We start from the raw sequence: 6,580 nt of genomic DNA on the forward strand, positions 1-6,580 counted from the left end.
ATGAGACACTTTCTTCACAGAAAAATGAAACCACTTAAAGGTAGGATGTGAACTTGAAGTCCATTCTCAAGAAAGGTTACTTAAAGCAACTCTAATTTTAAACAAATATCCTGTCATTTTCCATTATTTTCTTTTCCCCCATTTGAAAGGGCTGTGCACACAATACACTGGGTACGGATCTCCCACAGCTAAAAGAGAAGGGGGGAAGAGTTCTCAATAAGGAAAAAATAATAAATAAGAACACACAAGAAAAAACAGGACAGTAGAATTAACTGCAATCACATTTCAGTTGTGTGAGACCAGATTTCAAGTCATCTCCCTAGAATATTTTTAACCTTCCCATTGGGCAGCAGCAGAGTCCTCACTAATGAACAGCAAAGCTGAAGTATGAAATCTCATTTAGGAGACAATGAAGCAAGGAATCTTTGGGAATCGTATAGAGCTTGTGCAGCAAGATACACGCAGGTCTAAATGCAGTTACCCTGAGTAGCATATGCTAAAATAATGGTCAAAAACCTTACTGCCACAACGATTATCTAATTATTATCTCAGGAAAATAACTTACACTCTTTTGAAACAAATGCTAAAAAGTAAAATTCGCCTAAGGCTTTTTATGAGCCTAAGTATAATTCCCCAATGGTTAGAGAAACTACCTCATCTGTCCCTTTTGATTTCAGAACCATTCGTGCATGAGTGTTAAATTAATGCAACCAGACAACTGAGACTTCAAACACAAGAGTAAGAAAATCCAGTTATGACTCCTACAACATTGTCAAAACCAGCTTTATCGCAGAGCCAAAACACAAATATAGAACTCAACCAAAGACATAGCAGTCACTGACTGCTGAATTCGCTGACCCCTAGAAATCAGAAATTTAAACCAGTTCTCTCTTGCCACTAGCAGCAGGTCAGATCCTCTGTGCCTAAAAACCACAGAAAACCTTACTTTCCAATCCTGACCCATTTCACTTTCTCACCATCACAAAACTTCTGTGAAAGTCAGTAACCCTTTACATACAGCCATTACACCTGCCACAACAGGGTTATGTTGTGCCCTAAAGCACATGTTGTTCCCAGAACAGCCCATAGGGAGGGTATCCATACAAGGATCTCAAGGTTTGCATGACCTGCTCCTAGCTCTGAAAATCCCCCTCTTTCCTTCAGGAGTTCCCCTTGCGTTTAGGCAAACATTACAAACAAACACCTTTTTATACATATCTCCATACTACTGCCACTTACCTTTATTAGCCTATCCATCAAACCAAATTTATGCCTACTTGACCAAGCAGCACTGATGGTTCTCTTGATCCTCAACACAGATTGGACATGAGCACAAGACACAGACTGTGTCTTCCCAGACACTAGTACATTGAGGCTCATGCTACAACATGCCAAATCTCACTTGAACAGCCTTAAAGCCCTTCCTTTCAGCCACCTTCCAGACTAAAGTCCACTACAAGACTGCAACGTGGAGAGGCCAAACTCCACACATTCTTTCCCCTCTAACAAGCAAAGGCAAGGAACACAAAGAGCTTTGCCTGATCACTTGGCAGGAAGAGACAATACATGTCTTCACATTCACAAATGCGACAGACCTCATCTATGGACTGCGCTATCTTTCCAAGGAGCCTGCTCTCCACCAGCTTAAAATCCTCAACTACCAGGCCTAATCAGGGCAGCTCAAGTGCTCTGTGGGTTTGTTTTTTGGTTGGTGGGGTTTTTTTCCTAATGCAGTTATCACAAAAAGAAAGGTTAGTGGGCAACCTAACATAGTGAGTAAGTGTGATTCAATACCTTGCCTCTGACCCAGGCCAATACAAGGTGGTTTAGAAGATGGAGCAAGAAGCCTCAGTGGACAATTATGGAACAAACTGCCCTTTCTTTAAACCTTTACCTGTTAAGAGATTGGGTTATGACTTAAAGATACACCTTCTAGAATGAGTTCTTTAGCTAAAGCAAGTCTGAACATTTCCACCCATAAGTGCTTGATCTTTTCTGAATCCCGCTCAGCTCTTAGCCTCGGTGCTATTATGTGGTAGTGAATTTCCACAGATTAGACATCATGTGAAAATACTTCAAAATGATTATTCAGTTTGATGCCTATCTGTTTCACTGAATTGCATTCACCTCAACTGAAGAATACATTCCAGCTCCTTCACCTCTGCATAGCAGTCTTCCTCAGGCTTGGCACCCAGCATTGTTGAAAAGCAGAGGAAAACTGAGCCCACCCAAGTGATGCTTATCCTGCATTCCAACCATTGCAACGCTATTCTCACAGTCCTACATGGCCTTCTACGCCATTTCCTTCCTAAGCACAGCTCCCAGGAGGGCACTCCAGAGAGGGTGGCTCATGTCATTCCAAACATGAGACAGCCTGCAAGCTGCTGCTTTTGGCCCTCTCTGAGCATATTAGCAATAAGGCCATACATTAACATCCTGACAATGAAGAGAACAATTTCCAAGTCTGGAACAAACAAGGGAGCAAAAAAGAGAAAAGATTAATTTAAGTCAAAAAGATTCAGCCAGATAAGGCATTACAAGCTGTGGAAACAAGCAAACAGCTCCTGGGAAGGGAAAAAAAGAGGCGGGGGGGGTGGGGGCACAACATGTCTCAGAGTGCCCACTTGCCTTAAACAAGGCAGGGCCTGACTTGCACTCTATAGCAATTTCACCGTGCTACAGAATATGCAGGACAGTGGATCACACAGGGGTCTGCTTCATTTTGAAGTCATGGCTTTTCATCTCCTCCACTGAGCTTTACTAAAGCATTTAATGCCACAGTATCCAAGTATCTTATAGACTCTTACGGACTCTTCCTCAAATCCCCAATAAGATGGGCATTAATCGTATTTTGCAACCAAAGAACGGAGAGCAAGAAACAGTAATGAACTGAACATGCTCACACAATAAATCTGTGGCAGAAATTAGGTATCCTACGTTGCAGTTCAGAATTCTGACCACAGGCTCATCCTTCCCCTCCAACCAGCTGTAAAGGTACTTCAATTTTAAAAAGTAACATTCGTCCTACTACAGTTACAGACCCAGCCAATCTAGATCTAAGGAAAAGCCCTTGGGTAGGGGAACTGGCAGGGAAACAGGATGGACGATTTCATGCCCCAAGGCATTAGCCCTGTTTGCATAGATTACGCACATGGTTCCTTTGCAGTCCTGTGTAAAACGAATTTCAGAGAGGATCATATTTACCCAGTTACAAGTGACTTGAAATACACACAGCTAGCACAAATGCCACAAGCACTCACTCTCTCCATAGCTCAAGGTGTCATATGAAAAGGGGATATCTTCCCAACCAAAGCCTTCAAGCCAGGAGATGAACATACCCAGCTTCAGGACCTTAAATTTACTCTCAAAGCATCAATCAAGTCAAACAGCCAAGAAAATCTGTTCTATTATGACAACTCCAGTTCCTGACAACCCCAGACAAAAGAGCAGAGATGAGTCAAAAATGTGTCAAGCCAGATCCTCATTTCTGAGCAGAGGAATCCTGCCCTCAGTCTGTATCACATGCAGGCTCATTTGAGATCCCTGCATGTTGTATTTCTCCCAGCAACATGAAAGGCAGAGGGTTATTAGCTAATAATAATTAGTTATTACATTATTCTTGTCACACTGTGCTGTAAAAGCGAGGCCCTTGTTAGCAAGTACACAACACAGTTAATTCATTACAATCTAACCTCCAGAACTATTTCTTGGGACTACACTGTAGATGTGGTGACACATGGAAATCTCAGAGGGTCTAGTTTTCACTGGATCCTCCATAAAACATAGCAGACATTTTAACAGGTTAGGGAGCTCACCTTCAGAAAAATCATCAGCCTCCAGGACTCACAAGCATCAAGTCTATTTCAAACAACTACCCAGTCACATTTTACTGAAACTTGTTCACTTTGCTATTGTTCAAACAGCTTGGCTTTCTTCATCTTTTTAAAAGCACTTTATATGCCACACCAGCTGCCACAAATCCCTTCTCCAAGCCAGCTCTGGTACCATTCACATCAGCATGTGGACCAAAAATCACTCGTCCCATCTGACTATTTGTACTGCTCCAGGACAAAAAGGGGGCAGACCTGCAAAAGACTATACCTCTTTCAAAGCTATAATCTAGTTCCCCTACATACTATGCCACATGATTGTACTTAGACTGGATGGCAGAGATAAGAATTCAGGGTTTGAAGGCTGCAAAGCAAGTTAGCTGCTGCTAAGTCACAAATGACTTGAAACAGATCGGAGAAGAATGCAAGGTCATCTTTGGTTCAGAAAGCTGGTCTGAGGAGGCAACAGGTCTTGGCATGTAACTCATCCCCTTCTGACCCAATGCCTTGTTAATGTTAACATTAAGATGAAGATAGCCATGGTCTGCACTTTGGAACTCCACTGGCCCTGCTGAAATGCATTCCTATGATTTCAAGAGCACTAGGTGCCTGGGAAGGAATGAAAAGCCAAAAGCTCCTGATACCACAGCTAAGACATGCTAGCTTAAATGCCGATTTAACATCCAGAAGCTGAAACACACTGTATGCAATGTACTATTGGGATACATATCCTTTCTGCAGTGATTCACTAAGACGTGAAGAAAGGAGCTGTACTAAAAGTGATTTGACAAGTAACTGAAAGGTATGATCAAAGGACCAGCTGCTGTGTACCAAACAGTTGCCCTTCTAAACTGGATCTCAACAGTTTGTTCAGGAGAGGACAGAAAGGCCAGCGGTACACCTGTACCACCCATCAGGGGATCAGCCAAAATATGGGTGGAAAAAACAATGTGGTGGAAGAAATAACCTAACAGAACAGAGGTTCACTAGAATTACCTAACTTTGGTATTGCAATTATCGCAAAAGCAGGATCATCAGAAAGGATTTCATTGAGATTCTGGCTGGGTAGACCTCTTGTGATTATACACAAAGCACAGCTACTTCAGCACTGACAGAACAGACTTTAGACTGCTTCTTTGGATGGCATGTAAAGTGCACTGGCTTACATCTTTAATTGAACTTTTCTTCCCAGGAGATCTTACTGAATTTTTCAGGGTCACTCCCATTTCACTGACAACCCTGGCCTCTCAATTCAAGCAATACAGGCCTACTATGATGCAGAGAACACCACAGAGAGGGACAGTTTTTCAGGTATGTGGTTCATATATGCTCAAAAAATTTAAGTAGTGGGACCAAAAGAACACAGTATGACTCAGCATCAGCTCATTCCTGGCTTTCTTACCTGCTGTCTGATGCTTCAACAAGGATTCATTGCTTCCTCTTACGTAGGCCCTTTATCCCAGTTCCTTCTCTGAATCTGTAAAAGAGATGCATACCTCTGAAAAGCTTTCACTGGCATAGAACTATCTATATTTGATGGATGATCCTTTTCAGCGGACAACCTCCACCTGGCATCTCTCAGATCTAGGTCATTCTCAGCCTTGCATATCATTTCCACACCCTGATGCCTAGCAATGCAATCTCCTGACCATCTAAAAATCCGTTTATTAGCACTCAATCTTTTACTCTGCTCCACACAGTGTGCTAAAGCCCAGAGCCAGATGCGGTTCAGTATTTATTGTTCACCTGTTTTTCTTTAAAGTCTTCCCATGTTCCCAGGGGCTGCTCACCAATTCTACAGTGGGAAGCATCCCTTGCACTAAAGGGGGTGTACAGGCGGGTAGATAATTTCCCATTCCCCCCTGCCAGGTTTGGCACCAGGGGAGTGCTGCTCCTTCTCTTCCAGCTCTGCCTCTGTCAGTTATACTCTGGTTCTTTAACACACATGCTGGCCCAGACTTGTTCCACTTTGCAGCTCCTACTCCAGCAACGCTCCCTGCACAGATACTGCTTTCTCATCCCCCACACCACCTAGCTCTCCATCACCCAGACAAGGCTACACCCTGCATGGACCTGGTTCGGCCTGTGCTTCCATGCCTGCTCTGCTCCCTAACGCCCTGTTGGCCGAGGCGGTGCCACCACCGCCCTCCCCCACGGGGACGGCCCCTTCCCCAGGGCCGAGACTGCGACCCTACCGCCCTCCCGCACCCGGCCCTCATCTGCCGCTCACCCCGCCTGGCTGACTCTTCCTGCCCACGGTGCGACCCGCCCGGACCCGCTGTCCTCGGGGGACCTCCTCCCGGCCCCGGGCCACACGCGGGGACAGGGAGAGCCCCCCACTCGCACGACGCCGACCCGAAGCCCGCCCGGGAAGGTGGGCGAGGCCCGGGGGCGCGGGGGGCCCCGCCCGGGCCCGGCTCGGTCCCCAGCCGGTCGCCTTCCCCGCTCCCCCCCCCCCGGGCCCCATCCCGGCTCTGACCCGGTCGGGCTCGGCTCCGCCCAGGGTCCCAGTGACTTTGCGGCCGGTTCGGCCCCGGTTCGGCCCCGCCCCAAACTTTGCCCCCGCTCGGCCCTGCCCCACGCTCTCGCTTCAGGCCGCCATTTTGCCGCGGGGCACGCCGGGTAATCCGGCGGAATCCCCACGCTTCAGCGCAGCTGCGTCATCGGGCAGCACAGAGGGGGCGGGGCCAGGCGCGGCGGCGGGCGGGCGGCGCGGCTCCCCCGTCACCGCGGCAACGCGAGGGGCGGGG

At 46.6% G+C, this 6,580-nt stretch overlaps 1 protein-coding gene across 7 annotated transcripts in view; it reads right to left on the bottom strand.

The window, feature by feature from the left end:
- The window catches only part of TJAP1 (tight junction associated protein 1 (peripheral)), a 40,854-nt gene extending 34,415 nt beyond the window's left edge, over positions 1-6,439 (bottom strand). For 5 of the 7 annotated variants that reach the window (XM_010581193.1, XM_010581192.1, XM_010581194.1 and 2 more), the window contains exons 1-2: positions 6,310-6,439; positions 5,233-5,307 (exon numbers count right to left, since the gene is read on the bottom strand). The gene's annotated coding sequence lies outside the window, so the exon portion shown is untranslated. Of the gene's footprint in view, positions 1-5,232; positions 5,308-5,576; positions 6,067-6,309 lie in introns of those variants that run through there. The other 2 variants (XM_010581191.1, XM_010581190.1) reach the window with 2 other exon arrangements.
- Positions 6,440-6,580: the final 141 nt, after the last annotated feature.

The sequence above is a fragment of the Haliaeetus leucocephalus genome, unplaced genomic scaffold (assembly GCF_000737465.1).
Source record: "Haliaeetus leucocephalus isolate CR32 unplaced genomic scaffold, Haliaeetus_leucocephalus-4.0 Scaffold752, whole genome shotgun sequence".
Taxonomy (NCBI): Eukaryota; Metazoa; Chordata; class Aves; order Accipitriformes; family Accipitridae; genus Haliaeetus; species Haliaeetus leucocephalus.